We start from the raw sequence: 17,125 nt of genomic DNA, 5'->3' as shown, positions 1-17,125 counted from the left end.
TCTTCGGCGAACTTGAGCAGGGTGTCAAGCGCTTTGGGGGTCCAAAAATATAGGAATATAGGACTCAACAGCCTGAAAATATAGAACAAAACTCATCAAAACTGCAAAAATATAGGACTAATCCGGAAGTAACTTATAGGCCCAACGTAAGGTTCTTTATTTTATATAGACTCTCTACATATACCGTTCATTTAAGATGTTGCTGAAATTGAAAGCCAACACATGAAAAGACAGAGGCTTTCAAACTTATTGTTAGTCCATCATTTACTTTTTCTGGGATTATAACGTCATCTCGCTGACAATAAAGCCTGATTTACACGTACGACGCAAGCATAAACATGAGCACAAGCATAAGTACAAGGATGGAACGGGAATGGTTAGGACATGTACTCAGGAGAGAGGGTGAAAACGACTGTTTTACAGCATTGGGGTGGACTTCAGAAGGACGAGGGGTGAGATGGAGACCAAAGACAACTTGAAGAAGGACTGTTGAGAAGGAGAGAAACAAGACAGGGTGGAAGAGTTGGAATGTGGCCAAGGCGGCGGGAAGAAAGACAGAGTGTTTGTCAGAGAATTTGTCGGCCTTATGCGCCTACTGGCGCGCAGAGATTTGATAATGATGATGATGATGATGATGATGATGATGATGATGATGATGATGATGATGATGATGATGATGATGATGACAATGATGGGGTAACTTCGATAACCTCAAACAATACACACGTAAAAACTCCCGATTGAAATACAAGGAATTCCGGATGACGCCTATTCTAGTACAGTGGACGTTGTAATTAAAGTAGCTGAAGCTTTAATATTACGGTCGAGCCGGAGGACATCGAGATTTGCCACAAAAACGAAGTCTAGCCTTTACAAGTAACGTACACAGTTGAAGAACGTTAAAGTCAAAGATTTCTTCCCTGGATATCCAAGCACAACACAACGTGGCAATTTTATCAATGAAAACCTGATAACTTATAGACAACGATTTTTAGAAGAAGCCAACAGGCGCAGAAGAGATGGTAAGTTGCTTAGTATTTGGACAATGGATAGTAACGTGTTTGTTAAATCTTCCCCCGATGGCAGACATATTAGAATCTTCTCTGAGGTAGACTTAGATAATTTATAATCAGTACGAAAAATACATTCTTAGTATAAAGCGTCCGCTCTTGCCCTGCCATTAGTTTATTGTTAAGTGCAATGGCTTATCAAATTGTAGGTAAATTAAACTAAATTTGTTTTATTTATTCTCGTTCCATTTATTGTTTATTTACAGATGCGACATTACTGTTTATATTCCATCAAACGTTTGACATTCCCTGATAGTAATAGGCTTTGAATTTTTATAGATATAGCAATAAGATCTCCAATTTTCAATTAGTATCTAAGTTACAAGTGTTGTTTTGAAGGTATTGTTGTAACCGGTAAAGCTTCAAGTCAGTAAGTTTTCAGTTAGTTATTGAGTTAGTGGCGTTATATTGTAGGTATTGTGGTATTGTAAGACTGCACGTACTGTTGTATTATATGTGCTCTATGTCAATAAATATATATTTATTAAAAGAAAAATAAAATAACAGCTCATTTCATAGAATTTTTCACTGTACATAAATTATTCAATGTGAAATCTTTTTGAAAACTATACCTGAACAGTATTATCGAGATAGTCAACAAAATAATCTAATTTGTTACATCTCTCAAGGTTCGCCAAAACGTCCATTGGCTAGATTTAGGCAAAAATTTGATATTTGTGAACATAGAGATTACTAGACATCTATACTAACTTCGATTTTGTAATTATAAGATAAGAAATAATACTGTTTTGCAATGTAAGAATTATAGTCATTTTAATATTCTGGTACTTTACTCAACTCTGTTTATCTTTATTTTTGTGTGTTTGTTCTTGTGTCCCTGACCTTAACATTTAAATACCTTTTCTTACAGCTGGCTGCCTGGCATTTTTAACTTTTAGGTTATTTCGGGCAGCCAGCACCCCTATCATCTGTTGTTTGTATATATATATTTTTTTCTATTGTAATAATTATGGGGTGAAATAAAGTATTGTTGTTGTTGTTGTTACATAGGATTTTTCTTAAATTTTCACGGTAGTTGGCAAATGAAAAGAGAAAATGGGGTTTTGTGATTTGGTGTTGCAGATATTCCACAAAGCAGTGGTCAATCGAGCTGATTTCTAGTATTGGTATCAAGTTAGACTTGCCACTAGTCGGCTTCTAACTGGACTCCAAGAAAAAGGACTTTGATAAATTAAAATCTTTTATCAGGTCAACAGTAATGATGTGATGTATCTACTTTTATTTATATTAGGCAGGATTTTTAAGGGTTTCACTCGTCTCCGCAATCCTAACATTACACTTCACAATTTTATTTCATTATAAAATTTTAAGGAGAGGAATCTTCATCTGGTGAGATGCACTACTGCAATGTCATCGTATGATAACCAACACAAAATCCGATCATGCAACGTTAACTAACATGCAATTTTACTGAGAAACTTCCATAATCGTTTTACCCTCGAAAGTTCGAGTTTGGAAGTTTCTGGCCTGCTTTAAACGAGTATTCAGCTTTCTAACCGTTGCATCGCTCACAAACGGGTCTAGGCGGGCAACCCTTGTAATATAACACTAAAAACTTTACCTCTCAGTTATCACAAGGTACGATCAAAGCAGTCCCATATTGACACAAATCACAAGACAAATGACACAAAACTTGAACATAGGATTAATGTTGCCACAAGCTTTTTAATCTCGAAAGTGCGTGCATCGATATATTTCTCAGTATCCAGTTTTCAAACAATCAGGCGAGTCAGGTTTGCACCATATCGTTGTGCAAGGATGTCTGGTGCAAAAGGCGATGTACAGGCTGTAAATCGAAATCTACTTAGGCGACTTTTTTTTTTATTTTAGTTGATATTTTTTAGTAGATTGTTCATTTATACTCTTTAACTTCCGACACGCAAGAATTTTCCGAGCTTGTACTTTTAAGAGTAGAATTATCAGTGTGTGTACTTATGCAACGCAGATACGGCGACGACAACGCCACAAAATAAAACGCTTAATGAGCAAATAAAACTGCTCTGCGTATGCGTTTTAAATTTTTGGTCATTTTTTTTGCCATCCTCTTTAAGGCAACAACCTGAAATGACCAAATTTAATTTTTCCTTGAACGCCACTCCTATCAATTAGTCATTCCCGGCGAATCCTGGGTAGTTCAGTCGCCGTTTCTATCGAAGTTCAACGAGTTGACATTATGGCCAAGTAGTACGAATGAAGTAGACGTTATATTTTCAAGCAAATTTCTCTTTGGCGTTATCGTCGCCGCTTAAGTTTCCTAATAATTAGGAGAGGAGTCACTTCTCGTCAGTTTTCGTGCGCTCAAAATTTTTCACGTCGCTCCACAGAATCTAAACGTTTGGGAACAGGCTACATCTCCTAGTCCCGTCTCCTAGTATTAAGATGTACTTTTGGGATCAACAACTATGCTTCTGGGATTGCTTCATTTTGTGCAACTTTGATTTCTAGTATTGGTATCAAGTTAGACTTGCCACGAGTCGGCTTCTAACTGGACTCAAAGAAAAAGGACTTTGATAAATTGAAATCTTGTATTAAGTCGACAGTACTGACTTGATGTATCTACTTTTATTTATATTAGGCAGGATTTTTAAGGGTTTCACTCGTCACCGCAATCCTAACATTACACTTCACAATTTTATTTCATTATAAAATTTTAAGGAGAGGAATCTTCATCTGGTGAGATGCACTACTCCAATGTCATCGTATGATAACCAAGACAAAATCCGATCATGCAACGTTAACTAACATGCAATTTTACTGAGAAACTTCCATAATCGTTTTACCCTCGAAAGTTCGAGTCTGGAAGTTTCTGGCCTGCTTTAAACGAGCCTATTCAGCTTTCTAACCGTTGCATCGCTCACAAACGGGTCTAGGCGAGCAACCCCTTGTAATATAACACTAAAAACTTTACCTCTCAGTTATCACAAGGTACGATCAAAGCAGTCCCATATTGTCACAAATCACAAGACAAATAACACAAAACTTGAACATAGGATTAATATTGCCACAAGCTTTTTAATCTCGAAAGTGAGTGCATCGATATATTTCTCAGTATCCAGTTTTCAAACAATCAGGCCAGAGGTTTGCACCATATCGTTGTGCAAGGATGTCTGCTGCAAAAGGCGAGGTACAGGCTGTAAATCGAAATCTACTTAAGCGACTTTTTTTTATTTTAGTTGATATTTTTAAGTAGATTGTTCATTTATACTCTTTAACTTCCGACACGAAAGAGCTTCGGAGCTTGTACTTTTAATAGTAGATTTGTCAGTTCGTGTACTTATGCAACGCAGATACGCCACAAAATAAAACGCTTAATGAGCAAATAAAATTGCTCTGCGCATGCGTTTTAAATTTTGGTAATTTGTTTTTGCGATCCTCTTCAAAACAACGACCTTAAATGACCAAATTTAATTTTTACTTGAGCGCCACTGCTACCAATTAGTCATTCCCGGCGAATTCTGGGTAGTTCAGTCGCCGTTTCTGTCGAAGTTCAACGAGTTGACATTATGGCCAAGTAGTACGAATAAAGTAGACTGTATATTTTCACGCAACGTTTCCTTTGGCGTTATCGTCGCCGCTTAAGTTTCCTAATAATTAGGAGAAAGGTCACTTCTCGTCAGTTTTCGTGCGCTCAATATTTTTTACGTCGCTCCACAGAATCTAAACGTCTGGGGACAGGCTACATCACCGGCACCCTAAGGCGGCGAACATGCTGAAATTTTTTTTGGATGTCTTCTAGTATTAAGATGTACTTTTGGGATCAACAACTATGCTTCTGGCATTGGTTCATTTTGTCCAACTTTGATTTCTAGTATTGGTATCAAGTTAGACTTGCCACGAGTCGGCTTCTAACTGGACTCCAAGAAAAAGGACTTTGATAAATTAAAATCTTGTATTAAGTCGACAATACTAACTTGATGTATCTACTTTTATTTATATTAGACAGGATTTTTAAGAGTTTCACTCGTCACTGCAATCGTAACATTACACTTCACAATTTTATTTCATTATAAAATTTTAAGTCGGGGAATCTTCATCTGGTGAGATGCACTACTTCAATGTCATCGTATGATAACCAACACAAAATCCGATCATGCAACGTTAACTAAGATTCAATTACTTCCATCATCGTTTTACCCTCAAAAGTTCGAGTTTCGACGTTTCTGGCCTGCTTTAAACGAGTATTCAGCTTTCTAACCGTTGCAACGCTCACAAACGGGTCTAGGCGGGCAACCCTTGTAATATAACACTTAAAAGATTTTCTTTCAGTTATCACAAGGTACGATCAAAGCAGTCCTATATTGTCACAAATCACAAGACAAATGATACAAAACTTGAACATAGGATTAATGTTGCCACAAGCTTTTTAATCTCGAAAGCGAGTGCATCGATATATTTCTCAGTATCCACTTTACAAACAATCAGGCGAGTCAGGTTTGCACCATATCGTTGTGCAAGGATGTCTGGTGCAAAAGGCGAGGTACAGGCTGTAAATCGAAATCTACTTAGGCGACTTTTTTTTTATTTTAGTTGATATTTTTCAGTAGATTGTTCATTTATACTCTTTAACTTCCGACACGCAAGAATTTTCCGAGCTTGTACTTTTAAGAGTAGATTTGTCAGTGTGTGTACTTATGCAACGCAGATACGGCTACGACAACGCCACAAAATAAAACGCTTAATGAGCAAATAAAATCGCTCTGCGTATGCGTTTTAAATTTTGGTAATTTGTTTTTGCCATCCTCTTCAAAACAACGACTTGAAATGACCAAATTTAATTTTTCCTTGAACGCCACTTCTACCAATTTTATTCCTGGCGAATCCTGGGTAGTTCAGTCGCCGTTTTTGTTGAAGTTGAACGAGTTGAAATCATGGCCAAGTAGTACAAATGAAGTAAACTTTATATTTTCAAGGAAAGTTTTCTTTGGCCTTTAAGTCTCCTAATAATTAGGAGGGGAGTCACTTCTCGTCAGTTTTCGTGCGCTCAATATTTTTCACGTCGCTCCACAGAATCTAAACGTCTGGGAACAGGCTACATCACCGGCACCCTAAGGCCGCGAACATGCTGAAAATTTTTTGGATATCTCCTAGTATCAACAAGTACTTTTGGGATCAACAACTATGCTTCTGGGATTGCTTCATTTTGTGCAACTTTGATTTCTAGTATTGGTACCAAGTTAGACTTGCCACGAGTCGGCTTCTAACTGGACTCCAAGAAAAAGGACTTTGATAAATTAAAATCTTGTATTAAGTCGACAGTACTGACTTGATGTATATACTTTTATTTATATTAGGCAGGATTTTTAAGGGTTTCACTCGTCACCGCAATCCTAACATTACACTTCACAATTTTATTTCATTATAAAATTTTAAGGAGAGGAATCTTCATCTGGTGAGATGCACTACTTCAATGTCATCGTATTTTAACCAAGACAAAATCCGATCATGCAACGTTAACTAACATGCAATTTTACTGAGAAACTTCCATAATCGTTTTACCCTCGAAAGTTCGAGTCTGGAAGTTTCTGGCCTGCTTTAAACGAGCCTATTCAGCTTTCTAACCGTTGCATCGCTCACAAACGGGTCTAGGCGAGCAACCCCTTGTAATATAACACTAAAAACTTTACCTCTCAGTTATCACAAGGTACGATCAAAGCAGTCCCATATTGTCACAAATTACAAGACAAATGACACAAAACTTGAACATAGGATTAATGTTGCCACAAGCTTTTTAATCTCGAAAGTGCGTGCATCGATATATTTCTCAGTATCCAGTTTTCAAACAATCAGGCCAGAGGTTTGCACCATATCGTTGTGCAAGGATGTCTGCTGCAAAAGGCGAGGTACAGGCTGTAAATCGAAATCTACTTAGGCGACTTTTTTTTTTATTTAAGTTGATATTTTTCAGTAGATTGTTCGTATATACTCTTTAACTTCCGACACGCAAGAATTTTCGGAGCTTGTACTTTTAATAGTAGATTTGTCAGTTCGTGTACTTATGCAACGCTGATACGGTGACGACAACGCCACAAAATAAAACGCTTAATGAGCAAATAAAATTGCTCTGCGTATGCGTTTTAAATTTTGGTATTTTTTTTTGCCTTCTTCTTCAAAACAACGACCTGAAATGACCAAATTTAATTTTTACTTGAACGCTACTCCTACCAATTAGTCATTCCCGGCGAATCCTGGGTAGTTCAGTCGCCGTTTCTGTCGAAGTTCAACGAGTTGAAATTATTGCCAAGTAGTACGAATGACGGTGAGTAGACTTAATATTTTCAAGCAAATTTTTCTTTGGCGTTATCGTCGCCGCTTAAGTTTCCAAATAATTAGGAGGGGAGTCACTTCTCGTCAGTTTTCGTGCGCTCAATATTTTACACAGAATCTAAATGTCTGGGGACAGGCTACATCACTGGCACCCTAAGGCGGCGATTATGCTGAAAATTTTTTTGATGTCTCCTAGTATTTTAATCCCAAAAGTACATCTTAAAAGATGTACTTTTGATGTACTTTTTGGATCAACAAATATGCTTCTAGCCTACCACGCAGTTGTTTTTAGGAGGAGTCGTTAGGAGGAGCTAATATGATTCCCCTAAAAACGACTGCGTGGGAGGCTACTATACTTCTGGCATTGCTTCATTTTGTGCAACTTTGATTTCTAGCATTGGTATCAAGTTAGACTTGCCACTAGTCGGCTTCTAACTGGACTCCAAGAAAAAGGACTTTGATAAATTAAAATATTTTATCAGGTCGACAGTACTGATGTGATGTATCTACTTTTATTTATATTAGGCAGTATTTTTAAGGGTTTCACTCGTCACCGCAATCCTAACATTACACTTCACAATTTTATTTCATTATAAAATTTTAAGGAGTAGAATCTTCATCTGGTGAGATGCACTACTCCAATGTCATCGTATGATAACAAACAAAAAATCCGATCATGCAACGTTAACTAACATGCAATTTTACTGAGAAAATTCCATAATCGTTTTACCCTCGAAAGTCCGAGTTTGGAAGTTTCTGGCCTGCTCTAAACGAGTATTCAGCTTTCTAACCGTTGCATCGCTCACAAACGGGTCTAGGCGGGCAACCCCTTGTAATATAACACTAAAAACTTTACCTCTCAGTTATCACAAGGTACGATCAAAGCAGTCCCATATTGTCACAAATCACAAGACAAATGACACAAAACTTGAACATAGTATTAATGTTGCCACAAGCTTTTTAATCTCGAAAGTGCGTGCATCGATATATTTCTCAGTATCCAGTTTTCAAATAATCAGGCGAGAGGTTTCCACCATATCGTTGTGCAAGGATGTCTGCTGCAAAAGGCGAGGTACAGGCTGTAAATCGAAAACTACTTAGACAACTTTCTTTTTATTTTAGTTGGTTACTTTCATAACTTGTTCCTTTTTATTGTTGCTTATAGCATTGCTTTATTTTGTGCAACTTTGATTTCTAGTATTGGTATCAAGTTAGACTTGCCACGAGTCGGCTTCTAACTGGACTCCAAGAAAAAGGACTTTGAAAAATTAAAATCTTTTATTAAGTCGACAGTACTGACTTGATGTATCTACTTTTATTTATATTAGGCAAGATTTTTAAGGGTTTCACTCGTCACCGCAATCCTAACATTACACTTCACAATTTTATTTCATTATAAAATTTTAAGTAGAGGAATCTTCATCTGGTGAGATGCTCTACTCCAGTGTCATCGTATGATAACCAAGACAAAATCCGATCGTGCAACGTTAACTAACATGCAATTTTAGAAACTTCCATAATCGTTTTACCCTCGAAAGTTCGAGTTTCGAAGTTTCTGGTCTGCTTTAAACGAGCCTATTCAGTTTTCTAACCGTTGCATCGCTCACAAACGGGTCTAGGCGGGCAACCTTTGTAATATAACACTGAAAACATTACCTCTCAGTTATTACAAGGTACGATCAAAGCAGTCGCATATTGTCACAAATCACAAGACAAATGACGCAAAACTTGAACATAGGATTAATGTTGCCACAAGCTTTTTAATCTCGAACGTGCGTGCATCGATATATTTCTCAGTATCCAGTTTTCAAACAATCAGGCCAGAGGTTTGCACCATATCGTTGTGCAAGGATGTCTGCTGTAAAAGGCGAGGTACAGGCTGTAAATCGAAATCTACTTAGGCGACTTTTTTTTTTATTTAAGTTGATATTTTTCAGTAGATTGTTCGTATATACTCTTTAACTTCCGACACGCAAGAATTTTCGGAGCTTGTACTTTTAATAGTAGATTTGTCAGTTCGTGTACTTATGCAACGCTGATACGGTGACGACAACGCCACAAAATAAAACGCTTAATGAGCAAATAAAATTGCTCTGCGTATGCGTTTTAAATTTTGGTATTTTTTTTTGCCATCTTCTTCAAAACAACGACCTGAAATGACCAAATTTAATTTTTACTTGAACGCTACTCCTACCAATTAGTCATTCCCGGCGAATCCTGGGTAGTTCAGTCGCCGTTTCTGTCGAAGTTCAACGAGTTGAAATTATGGCCAAGTAGTACGAATGACGGTGAGTAGACTTAATATTTTCAAGCAAATTTTTCTTTGGCGTTATCGTCGCCGCTAAAGTTTCCTAATAATTTGGAGGGGAGTCACTTCTCGTCAGTTTTCGTGCGCTCAATATTTTACACAGAATCTAAATGTCTGGGGACAGGCTACATCACTGGCACCCTAAGGCGGCGATTATGCTGAAAATTTTTTTGATGTCTCCTAGTATTTTAATCCCAAAAGTACATCTTAAAAGATGTACTTTTGATGTACTTTTTGGATCAACAACTATGCTTCTAGCCTACCACGCAGTTGTTTTTAGGAGGAGTCGTTTGGAGGAGGTAATACGATTCCCCTAAAACCGACTGCGTAGGAGGCTACTATACTTGTGGCATTGCTTCATTTTGTGCAACTTTGATTTCTAGTATTAGTTTCAAGTTAGACTTGCCACGAGTCGGCTTCTAACTGGACTCCAAGAAAAAGGACTTTGATAAATTAAAATCTTGTATCAGGTCGACAGTACTGACTCGATGTATCTACTTTTATTTAAATTAGGCAGGATTTTTAAGGGTTTCACTCGTCACCGCAATCCTAACATTACACTTCACAATTTTATTTCATTATAAAATTTTAAGGAGAGGAATCTTCATCTGGTGAGCGGTGAGATGCACAACTCTAATGTCATTGTATGATAAACAACACAAAATCCGATCATGCAACGTTAACTAACATGCAATTTTACTGAGAAACTTCCATAATCGTTTTACCCTCGAAAGTTCGAGTTTGGAAGTTTCTGGTCTGCTTTAAACGAGTATTCAGCTTTCTAACCGTTGCATCGCTCACAAACGGGTCTAGGCGGGCAACCCCTTGTAATATAACACTAAAAACTTTACCTCTCAGTTATCACAAGGTACGATCAAAGCAGTCCCATATTGTCACAAATCACAAGACAAATGACACAAAACTTGAACATAGGATTAATATTGCCACAAGCTTTTTAATCTCGAAAGTGCGTCCATCGATATATTTCTCAGTATCCAGTTTTCAAACAATCAGGCGAGAGGTTTGCACCATATCGTTGTGCAAGGATGTCTGCTGCAAAAGGCGAGGTACAGGCTGTAAATCGAAATCTACTTAGGCGACTTTTTTTTTTATTTAAGTTGATATTTTTTAGTAGATTGTTCGTATATACTCTTTAACTTCCGACACGCAAGAATTTTCGGAGCTTGTACTTTTAATAGTAGATTTGTCAGTTCGTGTACTTATGCAACGCTGATACGGTGACGACAACGCCACAAAATATAACGCTTAATGAGCAAATAAAATTGCTCTGCGTATGCGTTTTAAATTTTGGTAATTTTTTTTGCCATCCTCTTCAAAACAACGACCTGAAATGACCAAATTTAATTTTTCCTTGAACGCCCCCTCCTATCAATTTTATTCCTGGCGAATCCTGGGTAGTTCAGTCGCCGTTTCTGTCGAAGTTCAACGAGTTGAAATTATTGCCAAGTAGTACGAATGACGGTAGACTTTATATTTTCAAGCAAATTTTTCTTTGGCGTTATCGTCGCCGCTTAAGTTTCCTAATAATTAGGAGGGAAGTCATTTCTCGTCAGTTATCGTGCGCTCAATATTTTTCACGTCGCTCCACAGAATCTAAACGTCTGGGGACAGGCTACATCACCGGCATCCTAAGGCCGCGAACATGCTGAAAATTTTTTTGATGTCTCCTAGTATTTTAATCCCAAAAGTACATCTTAAAAGATGTACTTTTGATGTACTTTTGGGATCAACAACTATGCTTCTAGCCTACCACGCAGTTGTTTTTAGGAGGAGTCGTTAGGAGGAGCTAATATGATTCCCCTAAAAACGGCTGCGTGGGAGGCTACTATACTTCTGGCATTGCTTCATTTTGTGCAACTTTGATTTCTAGTATTGGTTTCAAGTTAGACTTGCCATGAGTCGGCTTCTAACTGGACTCCAAGAAAAAGGACTTTGATAAATTAAAATCTTGTATCAGGTCGACAGAATTGACTTGATGTATCTACTTTTATTTATATTAGGTAGGATTTTTAAGGGTTTCACTCGTCACCGCAATCCTAACATTACACTTCACAATTTTATTTCATTATAAAATTTTAAGGAGAGGAATCTTCATCTGGTGAGCGGTGAGATGCACTACTCCAATGCCATCGTATGATAACCAACACAAAATCCGATCATGCAACGTTAACTAACATGCAATTTTACTGAGAAACTTCCATAATCGTTTTACCCTCGAAAGTTCGAGTTTGGAAGTTTCTGGCTTGCTTTAAACGAGTATTCAGCTTTCTAACCGTTGCATCGCTCACAAACGGGTCTAGGCGGGCAACCGTTGTAATATAACACTAAAAACTTTACCTCTCAGTTATCACAAGGTACGATCAAAGCAGTCCCATACTGTCACAAATCACAAGACAAATGACACAAAACTTGAACATAGGATTAATGTTGCCACAAGCTTTTTAATCTCGAAAGTGAGTGCATCGACATATTTCTCAGTATCCAGTTTTCAAACAATCAGGCGAGTCAGGTTTGCACCATATCGTTGTGCAAGGATGTCTGCTGCAAAAGGCGAGGTACAGGCTATAAATCAAAATCTACTTAGGCGACCTTTTTTTTTTATTTCAGTTGGTTTCTTTCATAACTTGTTCCCCTTTATTGTTGCTTCTGGCATTGCTTCATTTTGTGCAACTTTGATTTCTAGTATTGGTATCAAGTTAGACTTGCCACGAGTCGGCTTCTAACTGGACTCCAAGAAAAAGGACTTTGATAAATTGAAATCTTGTATGAAGTCGACAGTACTGACTTGATGTATCTACTTTTATTTATATTAGGCAGTATTTTTAAGGGTTTCACTCGTCACCGCAATCCTAACATTACACTTCACAATTTTATTTTATTATAAAATTTTAAGTCGGGGAATCTTCATCTGGTGAGATGCACTACTGCAATGTCATCGTATGATAACCAACACAAAATCCGATCAATCAACCTTAACTAACATGCAATTTTGCGTCAGCTTAAGCTTGCACAAGTCAAGTCGGAGGAACTTTTGCTCTTCTATTTGACTTGTATTAGGCCTGTCACTGAATACGCATGCCCTGTTTATCATCATAGCCTCCGGCAATACCTTTCAGTAGATCTTGAGAGATGTCAAAGGCGAGCTTTGCGTATTATCTATCCAGATTGTTCGTACAATGACGCGCTTCTTTTGACTGGTCTAGTTCCCTTACACAACCGCCGCGAGTTCTTATGTGATAAGCTTTTTAATTCCATCCTGTCTAATCCCTCACACAAGCTGTATAGCTTACTGCCTCCCAAGAATGAGTGCAAAGTCAATTTAAGGAGTCAGCACTCTTTTACTACACGGCGCCTCCACACCATTCGTACTCCAAAATAGTTTTATCTATCACTATGTCCATAAAGCAATGATGTAATATTGTTTTCTCTTAATTATATAATTTTGTCCTTTTATATTAGTTATTCTTAGCCATGTATTTTAATGCAGTATAAATTTTATTGTAAATCAAACGTAATTCAGCCTGTGGCTGCAAGGTTTTTGATAAATAAACTATCTATCTAATCTATCTATCTTACTGAGAAACTTCCATCATCGTTTTACCCTCGAAAGTTCGAGTTTCGACGTTTCTGGCCTGCTTTAAACGAGTATTCAGCTTTCTAACTGTTGCAACGCTCACAAACGGGTCTAGGCGGGCAACCCTGGTAAGATAACACTAAAAACTTTACCTTTCAGTTATCACAAGGTACGATCAAAACAGTCCCATATTGTCACAAATCACAAGACAAATGACACAAAACTTGAACATAGGATTAATGTTGCCACAAGCTTTTTAATCTCGAAAGTGCGTGCATCGATATATTTCTCAGTATCCAGTTTTAAAACAATCAGGCGAGAGGTTTGCACCATATCGTTGTGCAAGAATGTCTGCTGTAAAAGGCGAGGTACAGGCTTTATTAAATCGAAAACTGCTTAGGCGACTTTTTTTTTTGTTAGTTGGTTTATATCATAACTTGTTCCTCTTTATTGATGTTTGCGCAGGTTGTGCTCCAAGAAGAAATCTCACCCGAAATGATGGAAGAGGAATCGAAAACAGCCAAGTCCAAAGGTAAACTGTACTGAATAGTTAAGTTAAGGAAAACGCCAGGAAAGACAATTCCTAGTAGCCACACATCGACATTTACTAGCCTGTTCCAGGCTCCTACAGAGATGCGCGAAGGAGAGTGCGAGGGGACGAAAACGCGGGGGGAATGGGGGAGAGAAAAAGAGGGAAAGAAGAGGAGCCTGTAATCATTTTCTTAAACACCTCATGCCACCCACTTTTTCCAAAATGTGTCAACATGTCAAAATGTCAAACTTTTCATTGTCACGGGTTTCGATTACTCCCTTATTCCCCCCTCGTTTTCGTACCCTCGCACTCTTCTTCGCGCATCTCTCTAGGAGGCTGGAACAGGCTAGACATTTACAAACGAACCACAGAATCGACTGGGGCTCTGCCATGTGTGTTACCTACAGTAGAAACTATTATCAACGACTCACTCTGGAAAGCTGGTATACTAACTTAGAACAAACGCCACTCAACCGTTGCCTACAACTATACCTGAATCTTAGAAACGACTTATTAATAACAACAACAACAAATTAAACAGACAAACAATAGACAAATGTACTAACAATACACCAACGGACTTTTGACCAACAAAAGACGGATGGAAACGCACCAATCACTTTTTAACAGTCTTCACAGCCAATAACATCACGGCTTACTGAGAAACGACCAATAACATCTCGACTTCTTAGAACAATCAGGTCAACAACCAGAGACATTTATACCATCTACTGACGTTCCACAATCTGAAGATGACTTCCGCTCGGGTTGTCGAAATGTCAGTCAACGTCATCTCAAACTGGACTTCACTCATCCGTATGATCATAATATACGTGTACATGGTAATATCATTGTTATTAGCCTTAACTTGAGTGGTCCTAGGCTGTCAATCGTCGTAGAACTTGTCCTTACATGCGCAACTTTTTGTAACAGAAATAAAAGTGTCAAGAGCCCCCCCGGGGGGGAGGGGTACTCCCTTATATGAGCTATATAGGTATGTGCGGCGCCAAGGGTATGGTTTTTCGGCTGTTTTGGTCATAAATAGGGTATCAATTTTAGCCTTTTGCCGCCATTTTGGTAATAAATAGGGTATGGAGTTTTGCACTCTAGTCCTGGGTTCGTTTTTTTTTTAGAAGAAGCTACTTCAGGTCATAAATAGGGTAGGGAAAATCGCAGATTTTGGTCATAAATAGGGTAAGGGTTTTGGGAAGCGGGCCGCACACCCCTACCCAATTTTGTTTGGAGTACCCCCCCCCCCCCCCGGGCAAGAGCCTGACCATTAAAGGTGAATACATTTGAGTTTCTTCGTTGCCTTTAAAACAAAAATGACGCGTTAAAGTCGAACTAAAAATTAGTTCACTCGTTGTCTTATTTCATTCTTTTCGTTTTCTTAGTTCCGTTATCAAGGGTACCTAAAGTCCCAGGAGATTTGCCTGCGGCATTTTTAATGCTGGAGAAGATAAAAGTGCCGAACACCCCAGGGTGTCTCTCTGGTTACACCAGTCCGATCCGTGATGTTACCGGTACGCGTCATGGTTAGTAGTTTTGGAATGGCAGGACATTATCGTTACTTTAAAAGAATTGATAACTTTTTCACAAATTTTCATGGAAATCCCCGCCGCAGTTTTAATCAAACAATCTTAAAGTACGTGAACGGGTTCAATCACAGGAGCTTGTAAAAGAAAGGATGAACGAAATTAAAATATTCAAGTTACGTTTTTCGTTTGCTGTTGTTTTGTATCTTGCGCATTTGCATCCAAGATGGTAGACACAAAAGCACAGCAGTCGTGTGTTTTGCTCTTTTATACGCGAGCGGAACTGAGGCTGGTTGTTTAAAGAGTAGATAACGTTGTGATCGACTTGGTAAGTCAATATTCGGCAATGAAGATGTGGAAATTTCAGTGTAAGCCTATATGAATCATGAAAAGGACAAACTTACGTATAATTAAGTTGAGTGCTGTTAAAGAAAACTGTATTATGAGGACTACATTTGCTCCGCTGGATAGTGGCTTATCCATTGGATTAAGTATTCCGATCTTTGAAAAATTAGGCCTGACCATAATTAGTCTGACCCATGCTATTTGATACAATAATGACGAAAGGAGCAGCCTATCTACGAAGCAGTTTGTTAACCAGTCTTCCGCAAAAACCTTTAAATCCCTTGTAATCTTCGTCTACTTGCAAGTGAAATTTGCACAAACGAAAGCTGAATAATTTCTTAATACACTTTTCTGTCAGAACCCCGAGAGCAAACAATATCTAAATACCAGGTAAGTTCCTTTTTGGCTGTTAATGGCGGTTTTTTTTTTTGTTTTTTTTTTGTTTTTGTTTTTTTGGCTAATGCTGTACCCAGCTACCATGGTTACAGACAGGTCAAATTATGCGCCATCGTCTGCTCTCCCTACTCCACAGGAATGTTTCTGCGCGAAAACTACGAAAAGTCACATCTCCATAGAAGGAGACGGGTGTTCAAGTCCTGGCCGGCAAACCATATTTTCACATAGCACGTTATATATATCTTGCTTTTATCCGATTATTTATATCTCCAAAGCTCAGCTTTAATAGCTCAGGACATCTCCACTCCTTTGGGGAAGCAAAGACCGTCCACTTATCCATGGCATATTTGGAGTAACCTGATCTAAAATTGAAACCAGTTGTTTTCGTCTAAGCTCTTCGTTTCGCCCTAAAAATTCTTGTAGCCTAGACAGCAGGCGCGGATTGGGCGGGTTTACATCTTAGCTGCGCCGGTTCAACTTTTCCGCCCGGGAACAACGTGATCAGTTTTTTGAAACCGCAGAATGAAATTAACGGCCCGCCAAGTAAGGTGAAATTTTAGCCATCTGAAAGAACGTCTGGGATCAATAGTATAAAGATGGGAGTGTTTTTATACTGGAAAAATACATCATTTGAAAAACTCATACGAAACTACATCCGGGACTCGGGTTGCGCATTTTTCATATCCTCATTGGTGACGATATTGACGACGTCATCTCCCGCTTTTTCACGTTTGTTTGTGCAAAGAGCTAGTCGGTGAAAAATGGCGAACGATAGCTAAAAAGAAAGTTACACGGTGGCTTGAAGATACGAATTTTATTTTCTTGTGTTAAAAACAGTACTTTACTCAGTCGCTGCGCTCGTTCGTAAAATATTGTTTTTACCACTCGAAAAGAAATATGCGTTATTGACCAAGCGTGAGGTCAAGATATACAATTGTTGAGTACGAAAAATTTAGATTCTCGCAAGCGCGGGAAGATTTTAATAGAATCCGGCAAACTCGCCATTTTTAGCCGATCGTGTGGTGGCGTAAATAATAAACATTTTCCCCAAGTTTTCAG

The 17,125-nt window shown here is 38.2% G+C and overlaps 1 long non-coding RNA gene across 4 annotated transcripts; it reads left to right on the top strand.

The window, feature by feature from the left end:
• The first annotated feature begins 10,576 nt into the window (after positions 1-10,576).
• On the top strand, positions 10,577-15,509 carry LOC146464195 (uncharacterized). Of its 4 annotated transcripts, XR_014868585.1 has the most exons (4): positions 10,620-10,711; positions 12,218-12,239; positions 13,724-13,790; positions 15,185-15,509. It is a non-coding gene; the product is annotated as an uncharacterized LOC146464195 (long non-coding RNA). The 4 variants fall into 4 exon arrangements; XR_014868587.1 differs by lacking the exon at positions 12,218-12,239 and having other exon boundaries at positions 10,577-10,730; XR_014868586.1 differs by lacking the exon at positions 10,620-10,711 and having other exon boundaries at positions 12,089-12,239.
• Positions 15,510-17,125: the final 1,616 nt, after the last annotated feature.

The sequence above is a fragment of the Pavona decussata genome, unplaced genomic scaffold (genome assembly GCF_977016875.1).
Source record: "Pavona decussata unplaced genomic scaffold, jaPavDecu1.1 SCAFFOLD_168, whole genome shotgun sequence".
Taxonomy (NCBI): domain Eukaryota; kingdom Metazoa; phylum Cnidaria; class Anthozoa; order Scleractinia; family Agariciidae; genus Pavona; species Pavona decussata.
The sequence above is the reverse complement of the archived record's forward strand: the minus strand, read 5'-3'. Positions and strand labels throughout refer to the sequence as shown.